Source organism: Cnephaeus nilssonii (genome assembly GCF_951640355.1).
Source record: "Cnephaeus nilssonii genome assembly, chromosome: 12".
In the NCBI taxonomy this organism is placed as follows: Eukaryota; Metazoa; Chordata; class Mammalia; order Chiroptera; family Vespertilionidae; genus Cnephaeus; species Cnephaeus nilssonii.
In genome coordinates, this window is record NC_137083.1 from 64,026,957 (window position 1) to 64,039,711 (window position 12,755).

General features: G+C 40.6%; 1 protein-coding gene across 2 annotated transcripts in view; it reads left to right on the top strand.

The window, feature by feature from the left end:
• The window catches only part of GRM8 (glutamate metabotropic receptor 8), a gene marked incomplete at both ends in the record, with an annotated part of 726,752 nt that overhangs the window by 341,890 nt on the left and 372,107 nt on the right, over positions 1–12,755 (top strand). The gene's annotated exons all lie outside the window — the stretch shown is intronic.

Here is a 12,755-nt window from a genome sequence, read left to right on the forward strand (position 1 = left end):
GTAGTACATTTGGCAAGATCACAGATATAAGGTCAGTATAAACTTTAAAAAATCCTTTTTACGCCCTGGCTGGTTTGGATAAGGTGTCGGCCTGTGGACTGAAGGGTCCCGGGTTAGATTCCAGTCAAGGGCACATGCCTGGGCTGCAGGCTCGATCCCCAGTGGGGGGCGTGCAGGAGGCAGCCGATTAATGATTGTCTCTCATCATCGATATTTCTATCTCTCCCTCCCTCTCCCTTCCTCTCTGAAATCAATAAAAATACATTTAAAAAATCCTTTTTACATATATATCATATTATATAAGACACTAACACACGAAAAATGAAATTTAAAGGCTACTGTTTATAGCATGATAATAAAACCATAAAAATTATGGGTAATGTTAACAAAGATGCATAAATCCTCTATACTGAATACTACAAAACTTGAACAGGTATTTTATAAGCAGACATGCCTCCCTCATGCCCATATTTTGATATATCCTCCTTTCTCTCAATTCACTTCCTTTGGAATCAGCTGTTCAAATAAAAGATGTACTACAATAAGTGCTTGAGTGGACATATGAGCAGAGCGGAATAGGTGCCACGCTGTGGAGGGAGCTGGGTGAGGAGAGCTTGCATCCGAGTGTGAGGAGACAGACACTAAATAAATAAATGTATAAAGGAACAGAGACTTCCAGATACTGAGACGTGCTTACAGGAAATAGCAGAGAGAATGTGAAAGGGTGACCTGGAGGCATGGCAGGGAGAGGAGCAATTCGATTGTGCGGTCACAGGAGGCTGCACCAAGTAGATGGCATGAGACCTGAAAAGCCAGAAGGTGTCAGCCATGTGAAGATATGAGGGCAGCCCATTGCAGGGTCCAGGGCAAGTCTGTTTTGTTAACTTAGGAGGCTGGAGTGAGTGAGAGTGAGCATAGTTAGCGAGAGGGAGCATGAGGGCAGATGAAGCTAAAGAGACTGGCTGGGGCCAGGTCATGCAAGTTCTGGAAGTTCTTTCTAGAAGCTCCAGAGCTAAGGAGTTTGGGCTCTATCCTACCTGTAGGGTAGAATTACTTGAAGCTTTTTACCCAGGGCATTGCTCAGATGCCCATTTTAAGAAGATTCCTCTGCAGAAGTGTGAGGAGAATTGGAGGTCAGGGATGAGAAAGGAAAAGGGTCAGTTAGGGACCATCCAGTTCTGGCGATGGGCAGTTATGGCCTAAACAAAGACATGTGAGTTAGGGGCAGACCACAGAAGACAGAAGTCTAGTAGGTAGTATTTATACTACATGGTGAGTGACTAGCACTGGGGGTGATAGTTAGTGATGGAATATTAAATCTTTACCAGCTAGGTCTAGGAAAATAGTTATGTACTAACCTAACAGAGAAGACAGAATGAATGGTGAATTTGGAGGGACTGACTTGAATTTGGTTTTGATGTAGCCCCATGGAACTGCCCAGCAGGTGGCAGCATAAGGTCTGGGACCCCACAGAGCTTTCGGCACTAAAAATTCATATTAGGGAATGGCAGATGGAGACCTGGACATTAAAGACCAGGGCAGAGATGCAATTGCCCTTGGAGCTTGAGCAGAGATGTGGGATGACAATTGAAAACTCTAGAAAAGGAAACTGAGCAGGTGAGTTTTGGAAGGAAATGAAGGGGGCGGGGTCACTGCCTTCTTAGTCTCCAGGAAATAAGATGGGGTGCACACAGTGCTGCAGAGCGGTGTGGCTGAGGCATAGGCAGTGTAATAGGGAGACTCACATTGTGAAATGGAACTGGGCTTGAGGGAGTGGAGGAAAGAATGCTTGTTCAAGAAGTTTGGCAGAAAAAGGAAGTGGATATAGTACGGGAACTTGAGGAAGAAACAGGGTGCAGAAGTCTTCTTTAGGATAGAGCACGTGTAATCCTGATTTCAGGTAGACTGAGCATTCAGTAGGAATAGCTAGGGAAAGAGAAATGAAATGTGGAGTAGGATATTGATAGAAATGTTAGGGAGAGGCATGAAGAGGAGGTATTATTTTAAATAATGCGACTAAGTTGAAAAAAAAAAGAAATAGACAAACATGCAGATAAGCAGAGGGGGAAAATTATGTAATTAAATGCTAAATGTGGGCATAGATATTAAGGAATTTTAGAAAATGTATAACTGAAAGTTCAAGTTTTAAATTTAAAACTTCATGGAGGAGGTGCGCTTGATAATAAGGAAGATTTGAGAAAGAACATCCAAGATGATGGACATGTTGGGTGAGCAGGGCAGAGACGGAGAGTAGGATGTGGAGAGGGATGAGGAAGCGTGAAGAGGTCTTCCTTATTGGATAGGAAGGAGCGTAAGAAATAATGGGCAATAAAGAGGGGCCACTTTATAGAAGGATTTGCGAGTTGATGCAGAGAGTCCTTTCTGTGTTTTTCATTCAGATATATTTTACATTGTGCTTAATTCTGAATTCTGAATGTGTTTGATTATCTGTACCTTCATATCCTATTGTTTAGACTATTTAATGAAAATCTACCAGTAACTGAAATGATGAATACACTTTTCTTTTTATATATATTACATAATAAAATTGGTAGGAAATTAGCTATTAACTAATTGCATAACTTGTAACAGACTGTTTTCAGAATACAGTTTCCATAAATTCCCATTTCCCCCCACATGTTGATGTATATAGATGTCCTGATAGCTGTAGATGGTGTGAATTGGGTACTTATTTCAGGCATAAACATTGACCTGGGTTGTAGTAGAGTCCTGACTTGGTGCCATGTCTGCTTCAGATTCCTTTGATTTACTTGGGTGTTGTTAAAATTGCAGCAATCTGTCCAATTAGAACTATTCTAGTGCAATGGAAATAGTGTTTTACTCCAAGTGCTAGGGCAAATGCACCCTTAGGGAGCAGGTTCAATAAGTTCCATTATTTCAGTATCATCCAAATTCCATTGTGGGTGATACTGAAATAACTCGTCCCTGGAGAGAAAATAAGTAAATAATGCAACACCCTAACTTACATTTAAAAAAAAACAAACAAACAGTACCACATGAACATTTCCAAATGGTGAGAGAAAATACTTGTGTCCCAAATGACCATCAACACCCAGTTTTCATCTCTGTTTTGTGGGAAGGGTAAAGATGCTCTCCCACCTTAATGGTCAAATATACTTCAGATGGCAGGATATTCATAAGTTAAGAAATGCACAGGGTGTGAAACTTGTACATTTCCAATCCATCTAATTCAGAAATGAATGTAGACAGATGTGCAAGTTGCAAAACTTGGCCTTACAAGGTTCGCGTTTAAACCATCCACAATGAGTCAAAAAATTAGGGAACTCTGTGAAAATGGGATGCCTACAGGGTCCTTTTAGCTGCATTTGGAACATCAATTGTGAGTTAAGTTTTAAGCAAAATTTTACCTTAAGCGATGGTAATCTGTGGACGTAATTATTTTCTTCCATTGGGGTCAATACTAGCATGTATTTATGTGGGTAAGAGAGTGCTTCCCAACAGGGCAGGGCTTCTTCATATCAACCTGCAGGAGACAGAGTATCCTCAAGCAGTGAGGAGCATCCTCTTCCTGAAATTAATGCAGCGCAGTTTTCTGAGATGATCTTTCCCCTAGAATCTCAGGAAAACCGTCAAAAAGACGTGATATTACTGTTAACTTTGATATCTGTACAAGTTCCAAAGTGAATTAATTCCTACCATCCATCTAGCTACTTATGTGGTTATTACTGCTTCTGAGAGCTGCTGAGTTCTGAAAGCCAGGACTGCTTAATCCTACTTAAAATTCCCTTTGTCTTCTCAAGAAGAGGAAAGGATTCTTTTATACTTGTTATCGTTGGGTGTTGGGAGTTATTGTAGAGACATTTATCTGACCTCTCCATTTTTCCCTCCCTTGTTCCACGTTCACACTTAATGCCTTCCCACTCCTCAAACAGACGCGCACACCCTCCCTGGAGGATTGTAGGTCTTCATCATCTCTCCCTGCCTTGGCACATTTTTCACACACCTATTTCCCCAGTCGGGCCTCTGCCTGAACTCTTCTTCCACTGTTCCCCTCGCCTCGTTTTTTCTTTTTCCCACCTTTTCTCTGGTCAGTTCCTTACCTGACATTGTTTTGTTCAGCAAGACTCTCGCTGGCAGTGAAGAGTTTGTTTGTGTGCTTTTTTGAGGTGTCACTTAACTGTTGTAATGGCTGTCATGCTGACTTGTTGTCTGTTAGAGAGGCCTCCTAGTGAATACTGCAGGGACCTGAGTGTGTTCAGCTGAGCTGCTCCTCAAAGGTGGACTCCTCCTTGGTCACACTGTTGGCCTTGATTTTCACTTCTCCCACACGAGTTGTGACTGGCTCTTTCTTTATTAAAACAACACCCCCTGAAAACCCAATAAATCCAGTCGGTTCCATATAGCATCTTAATGCCTTCCTTTTGCTACTTCCATCCACCCCTCCATTATTTATTCACTTGCTTATTCATTTAGGATAGCCTGCTTATAGCGGACACTGTGCCACAGATATAGAGACAAAGAGCAGACCACCCTTGGCCTCAAGTTGCTCACAGAGACACTGTCTTATTGAATTTGAAATGCTTTCCGTGTCTGTTGAGTTTCAATCCTCAGCCAGGAGGTTGGGACACTGCTGCTTAGCCGGCATGTGCCTGATACTGAGATGCTAAATGATGGTGAGCAGATGCTACTTGAAATGGCCTATTGATTCTTATTTATGATGATAGAAATAACGGTAATGGAAAAAGCAATGTACAAATATGTTTCTTCTCACAAACAAGCAGTTCTGTCACTGAACCAAATAGGCGGCTCAATAATTAGCCCCCTGAAAGGCCTGTCAGTTATTGCCTAGTGCCAGAGTAACCAGGTATCTTTTTCAGGTGTAGCTACCTCTCAGTAGTCCTCTATACGCCTTGGGAGACTATGGAAGGTGGGAGCTTTCACTGTTCACCCAGGACTCAGGGAGACCATATGAGTGAACGGGTTAGTTAGGAGGGGGATGGGATGGACATAGAGAGTGTTGGTGAGTCAGAATGAAAGGAAGCTAAGATAACGTTCCCTGTGTTAAAATGTGTTCTGCCATCCCCATTTGCCTCTTGCCTAGAATAAACTCTGATGGGGACAGTGTCTTTACATTAGCATCATGAAGTGGCAGTTAATCCACATGCTGCTGTTCTTAGCAAGTGAAATAGCAGAAATCCCAGAGTAACTTATTTATGCCACTTCTGATATTCCATATTGAATTCCAATAGATGCATATGAGATGACAAAATAGGCATTGATTTCAGACATAACTACATTTCAAAATTTTACAGCTGGGATGTAAAATCAAAATCATCCTCTCATTTTCAACATGAAGAAACTGGTACCGAGAGAAATTCAGTGAATTGTTTAAAAATCAGTGTCAGAGCTGCAATTAGAATCCTGGTCTGGCCAAAACTGGTTTGGCTCAGTGGATAGAGCGTCAGCCTGCGGACTGAAAGGTCCCGGGTTCGATTTCGGTCAAGGGCATGTGCCTTGGTTGCGGGCACATCCCCAGTGGAGGGTGTGCGAGAGGCAGCTGATTGGTGTTTCTCTCTCATCGATGTTTCTGGCTCTCTATCCCTCTCTCTTCCTCTCTGTAAAAAATCAATAAAATATATTTAAAAAAGAAAAAGAAAAAAGAATCCTGGTCTGTTTTATTTGAATTTGTGTTTTTACGTTTATATCCTCAATTTCTTTTATTATTTACTTATTTCAGAGTTTTTACCTTATAGTTGAAAAGTATATTTCTCTTTATATTTTATGTATGACAGCAATGCATCATGGAATTTTAAAACCGCCAGCTGTAATGTGAAATAAAAATAACATATTGGTTGTTACCTAACCCTATAAAAAATAGGAAACATTTTAATATTCTTCACCTTGATTTTTAATGATATATATAGTATTTGTAAGTGGGCCTGGAACAGAATAAATCATTTCATCCAGTTCCCTGGCCCCTTGCCATTTATAAGAGTATACCAAGAACTATATTTTTTAAAAACCCACAAGAGAAACTATCAAATGAAAGCTTCTAGAACTCCACAGCTAGTGGCACTGAGTTATAGCCATTCGTTTTGCTAAATTACAGTTAGTTTGCTCATTTTTTCACCCCTTTATAGAAAACAATTTCGCCTATTTGAAAGCAGTGTGGGAAGCACTATAATGTATAATAACATTCTAGAACTTGTGTGCAGACAAATCACCTGAGCGCCTGGTTAAAATGCAAATTCTGATTTTGCCGTTATAAGGTGAGGCACTCTGAGCTTCCCACCAGTTGCAGGTGATATGGATAGAGTGGGCTCTGGGCCACACTTGGAGTAACAGGGGGTATTAGAATTAGTTTATGGAGATAGCAACAGCATCTGACATTTAATTAACAGAATAGATACTCAACTGTGCTGAAGATTACCAAAGGTGCCCTACAGTAGATCATCTAACTACGACTAAATTGTCAAATGCAAAGCTTACAATCTAGAGCTTGTGTTGTATGTATAACCTTCAGTGAATATTCAAATCGGTAAAGTGTGAAGATAAAGTAATGTGTGTGTGTGTGTGTGTGTGTGTGTGTGTGTGTGTGTGTGTGTGTGTGTCTGTCTCCTCATTAGAAATATTTGAAGTGGAGAGCTCAGTTAATAGTATACAGATGCACCTGTGTCTCCAAAATTTGCAAAGTAGATTACAAAGTTTGCCATGTCAAGTTTCAAGCACAGTCTGAAAACTTTAAAAGGATCCTGCACTGTTAGTCATAAATAGAGTGATGGAATTGCAAAGGTCCATAGAGACCATTTTTCTCAATTTTTTCATTTTGCAGAAAAGAAAATTGAGGTCCATCTGGCCTAAGTGAGTTGTCTAAAACCATAAAGCTAGCTGAAGGTGATGAAGGGACTGAAATCTGATTTGACACTTGATTCTTTCTTTAATCCTTTCCTGTTCTGAAGGCTTTTCCCAACACGGGACTGAATTTCACTAACCCATTCTACTATTTTGTCCTGTTCTGGGTGGCCTGACTGTTTTTCCAATGGCCATCTAAGGTTATGTATTCCCTCTTTGTGATGCTCCCTGGCTACTAAGGGCTCAGATCAATGCTCTTGGTCTGAGAAGCACTAATACTGCTTGAATTGTGGAAGTACCATTGGTTAGACGGAGCTTTAAGGGTACATAAAGTCTTGCATTATTTTCAGGGAATAACTTAAGACAGAGGAAAAACCATTCTACAGAGTGTAAATGAATTCAGGAGTTTAGGTATCCCGTTCTGTAAATCACACAGTGGACTCTGGCATTAGTTTGATTGGGTGGAATTCACATGCGTCTGGATGAACATGATCTCTGGAATATTACACCAAAGGACTCAGCAATGGAAAGGGAATATTGGCAATCATGTGACAGAAACCATTTTGGATAATCATTTATTTGGAGATCCGCAATAAGACTTGGAACAGTGAAGATGAAGCAGTGGGTAAAAAAGTATAGAAACATTAGAAAAAATTGTCTTTCGCTCAGTGCTTATTAAACTTCATTGGAGGGAGTCAATTCATTAAAAACAAAGAAAGAAAGAATATACAAATGGCTCAATATTAGGAAAATGTGATATTCCTAACCCTAAAAAGAGTACAAAACAGGTACATATAAAAGGCTATTTATTTGCATTATGAAAGGATTTAGACAAAATGAAGAGGTAATTAGTATGATTATTATTTCAGATAGAGGGAAGCACAAAGGCCAGTGGACTAGAGAAAGAATAATAGTTTGAGGAACTGAACAAGTTTAATATGGCTAGGATAGAGAATAGAGCAGGTAGGAGAATAGTAAGAGAGAAGGATATGGATCTAGCCACAGGACAGATTGTGTGAGATTTTATATGCCTCATGAGGCAGTTGAAATTTGTTATGATCAGTGACATAATGGTTTCCATTTCAGTAGGATTATTCAGGCTGTAGCATAACACTGAGAAAGAGAGACCAGTTAGATATTATAGCAATTTCTCCAGAGGTGACAATGGCCTAGGTGACAATGGAGAAAAGTGGATGGATATAAAGATATCTAATTAGTTGGTTATGTGACTCTGAAGCTGAGGAAAGAGATCTTGCTGTAGAGATAAAAGTGGGACACACTAGCCTGTAAATAAGGTTAGGTGAGAGAGACCCAAAACGCATGTGAAGAGCAAATTGCACAGGGTCTGAGTCAGCGCTTAAGGGATTCAGACTTTTGGGAATGTGGTGAAGAAGAGGACCCTGGAATTCCTTTTTTTTTCTTTTCCTGAGAATTTTCTTCAATACCCATGGGTATCCATTAGAGATATCCCCTAAGGACATCTCTCTATTCCACAGCCCTGATTCCTGCCCCAGTGTCTCTGCAGCCAAATTGATTGGGTTGTAGGCTGGGTGCTTGACCCACGCTGGATCATCAGAGTCCTCCCAAGGCATATTTACAAATGAAGCTGAAGGAGAAAGCTTGGTTTCTCTTGGGAGTTTGGGGTGAGGCTGTGAGATGGGAGGCTGAGATGATTGTAGAGTTCTTCACCCTGAGGAGAAAGTTGGCCTGGAAGAATGATAGTGACATGTAGACTGAACAGAGCTGACACATGGAAAGGCTTCCAACTGTGATCAATTTCTTAACCCCGCCCTTCCCGCAGGGATGTGAGCTAGGTCATGATACTTCTAATTAAGTTTTCCCATCCTTAGCAGCAACCTAGTGTCCAGACTAACCTATGGTAGTAGTCCTGGGGAAGATTAGAGGAAATAATATGCATAAAGCTCATTGCCTGCTATGTAGAGAGTGCAGCAGGTACTCTTTCTTTAGGTCCGCACCATCCCGTGGAACTGTCTACGACGAGGACAGTTTTCTATATCTATGTTGTCCAATGGAGTAGCCACTGGACACATGTAGCTATTGGTCACTTGAAATGTGGCTAGGGAACTGAGAAACTGCATTTTAAATTTTATTTAATTTTTAATTAGTGTACATTTAAATATAAATAGCCACATGTGGCTAGTGGCTATCATGTTGGACAATATACTAGCCACTAGCCACATGTAGGTCTAGGCTGACAGATCTACAGAACAACAATTTTGTTTTACTGTATACCCCATGTAACCCAGTTAATTCTGATTGGCCTGATCCAGTTATGGTGGCCCTATCCTGCTTGCCTGTTTTCATCGAAAGGAAACCTTTTAATGCAGTTCTGGGCAAGGAGACACATGGAAAGTCCTACAGGACCCTTCAGCGTGTGGAGGCTCCTTCTGGTTATTGTTCTCTCCTGGTTATTGTTATGTCTGCAATGAGTGGCTGGACTTGCAGCAGGGAAATCATGCTGGTGATAGCACCATACAAAAGCAGAGGAAACCTCAGTCTTTGCTGACATCCTTCAACCTCTGAATTAACCAGCCTGGAATGCCCTTCCATTCTTGAGAGATGAGATAATAATAAATCCTCTCATTTAAAGCCATGTTGCATAGGCTTTTCTATTATTTGCAGCTGAAATAATCATCATTAATACAATGTCTTTTCAATAAATGGAAATGATTTATTTAACATGCTCATGTCTCATTTTAAGAATATATAGAAAAATTAAAATTCTAAGATAAATCAGGAGGTTAATATTTGCAATGCAGACTCATTGTTTATATTAAATGGATTCACCACAGGTTTCTAAAATACTGACTTTCCAGTCAGTGAATATAAAATTAAACAGCCATACGTCTTTTCAGAAATATTTCACTGAGACATATTTGCATGTAAGTTGCAGAATTATAAAACACACATATTAGAGAGTGAGCCTTAATTTATCAAAATAATTCATCTCTGGGTTCCTTTAAACAAAATACCCTCTAGTCTACGAAAATATTTTACAGATGAAGGTAGTATGCTACTTACCATCCAGACAGACAATAATTTAGCTGTAAATGGCATTTTTCTTTGGAGAGTAAGTAAAAACCTGTTCAAAATGCATGCGTTTTATCAACTAAATTATAAGACCTAAGAAGAGCTACATGTTTCTATTATGTTTTCTGTGTCTAGTAAAATTCTCAGCTTCATTGCTTAGATATTCAAACACTGAATTTTAGTTGTGTGATCTTGGGCAAGTGAGTTAACTCTAAGAATTCTTGCTAAATTCTAATTTTTCCAGTCTCTAGATTTATTTTTTTCAATGATTTTTAGAGAAAGTGGAAGGGAAGGAGTGAAAGAGAGAGAAACATTGATGTGAGAGAGATACATAGATTGGTTGCCTCCTGCATGTGCTCTCTCTGGGCCGGGGATCTAACCTGCAACCCTAGGTATGTGCCCTTGATCGGGAGTCAAACCCATGACCAAAGCTTTCCCTGGTATTGCTGTGGGAGGTGGGAGCATGCTCTACCTCTGTCTCCTACCCACATCCTTTTAAGAAAGAAGATGGACAATATTAGCTAAGCAGTTAGATCAGAGTAGTATTCATTTTTTTTTTGCCAAGAGAGACCCAAGATTCCAAATATGCTGATTAAGCAGATCACAGTGGAGTTTTCAAAAACTGAAGAAGGGATCAGGAATCCATAAGAATGTGTGATGTTTAAATAGAGTTCAAATCCTATTAGCCAACAGGAAACCAGAGGACCTTAGAGAAGAAGGAAACTTAGAGGTCATCGTGTCCAACATTTTGCTGAGCTTCCCCTCGCAGACGGATGTGAAATGAGGACAGGGAGTACACAGAAACATTTTGGTTTTACTGATTCAGTAGAACTCGTGAAGGCTTTTATTGGTGCAAAATGAGGCTTTCTCATTGACTCTAAATAGGCTTATTAGCAGCATACAGAGGATTTCCACTGTGATCGTCTCTTTGTCCCTAGTCAGAGTGAAGGCAGAGGCCTGAAGCAGGCTGATAGCTGTGGAAGTGAAAAGTACCAGCAGACTGGAGCGCAGAGACCAGGCTGGCTGCCAGCTTTGGGTTCAGCACCCCGAGGAGTGTCGTTTGTCTGGGCTGCTTTTATGAAACAGAAGCCCTCTTTTATGCATTTGTACCTGTGAAAGGGAGCAGCGGTGTAACTGATCCAAACTAGCAGAAAAGCACATTCTGGTAATTCATATTTGTTTAAGATGCCCACCTACCCCCTCTTTTTTAGGGCTGTTAGTTTACATTTCAATACATGACCAACATTCTGGGCATTCTGGCTTGAAGTTTCCCAGAGGGGTTTCATTAAATGGTATGAAGGTTTAATTCAGTCGAGTCCAGAAAGCTGTTGAGCTTTTCTCCCCCTGCCTAATGACAGAAAATGTCCCTGTTAACTGATTCCTTGGTGGGATCAGTCTGCATCATCTTAGACTGACAGAAAGCCCCACTTCAGCGTGCTGAGCTGGCTGCACAGCTCACATTCTTGCCCCCAGGGCTGCAGGTTTGAGTACATGTGTAAATGCCCTTCTAGGATAGGTGATTATGGGGATGGGCAAACAATTGGTTCTTCTAATTCTTAATAACTTTAGTGTCTATTTGAGATAAGTGTAGACGGAGTTTGGAAGAGCATAAACAAGAGACTTGAGTGCCGGGAACCAATACCAGCGTGTCATAATTACAAGAGTTTCATCAAAAGGTTGATGAAGCTTGGGGGCTCAACAAGGGCTGAGCCACATATGTAGTTACCTGTTGGAACGGCTAAAAAGCATCTCCCCCAAACCTGAATAGGATATTTCCCCAAACCTAAAGACTTGTATATATTATTGTTTGCTGCCAGACAGCTCAGGGCTTCTTAATCTACATGTTATTGCCTCCTGTTGGCCAAACACCTGAACAGCTGTAGGCTATTCCCCAATCTGACAATGCTTCTGTAAACCCTACCCTTTGAAGTGTATTATCTCCACCTTGCCTTAGGACAAATTGTGTTAATAAAAAGCACGGGTCCTGAGTCAAGGGGTAGTCTTTAGCTCCTTTAGCTGAAGCTCCTCTGACCCCCAATGCCTTTCAAAACTATCTTTCATCTTTGGACTCCTTCTTAATCTACAGACTTTCTCCAGATTGCTGAACCCCTTCATAATGCTGGGACAAGAACACCGGCATTAATGGTACCCAACGTGGGGCTTCCGGAACCCTGGCAACACCAACACTTGCGTAATCATTAGAGAAATGGATGATGATGATGATGATGATGATGATGAAGATTTTGATATAAATAAGCAGAAAGTAGTATTTGTCAAAACTAGGGCAATTCAGCACAATTCCTCATTACAATCTCTCTTCTCCCTCTCAGAAACACACATAACATGTTCCATCACTGATGAGTTTTTAATCACATAAGAGTCCCAGTGCTCCTCAAGGACCATACCCTGTGGCCAGGGACCTTTTCCTGGTTAATGCCTCTTTAGGCAGATCAGTACTATCTTTAACATGACAGGTATAATTTGAGAGTACATTTACTTAAAGAAATCTCAAGGAAAATAATGGGTGCATTTGTAAACTACACCCAATCTTGTTATTCAATCTGCCCTTATAAAATCTTATAAGTTGGTTACAGGTTTCACTTTCTACATCTTAGGTATCTATCACCAACCGATCTTTTTCATGTAACTCTAATTCTTTAAAAAAAGCCTCTCCTGGTTTGATTCTCAGGTGTATCCCATCCTCACTTCAGGTTCCAGTTTGAAAATTTTCTTTTTGAGACACTCTGATGGACCACATATATCTTAATCTACCTGGCTTTCATCACCTGGGTCTCTTGAATTAGTCTACCTTGTCTGGACACATTTTCAGAAGAATGCTTCTCTCCCTTTTCAAAATGCAGCCTTCCCTT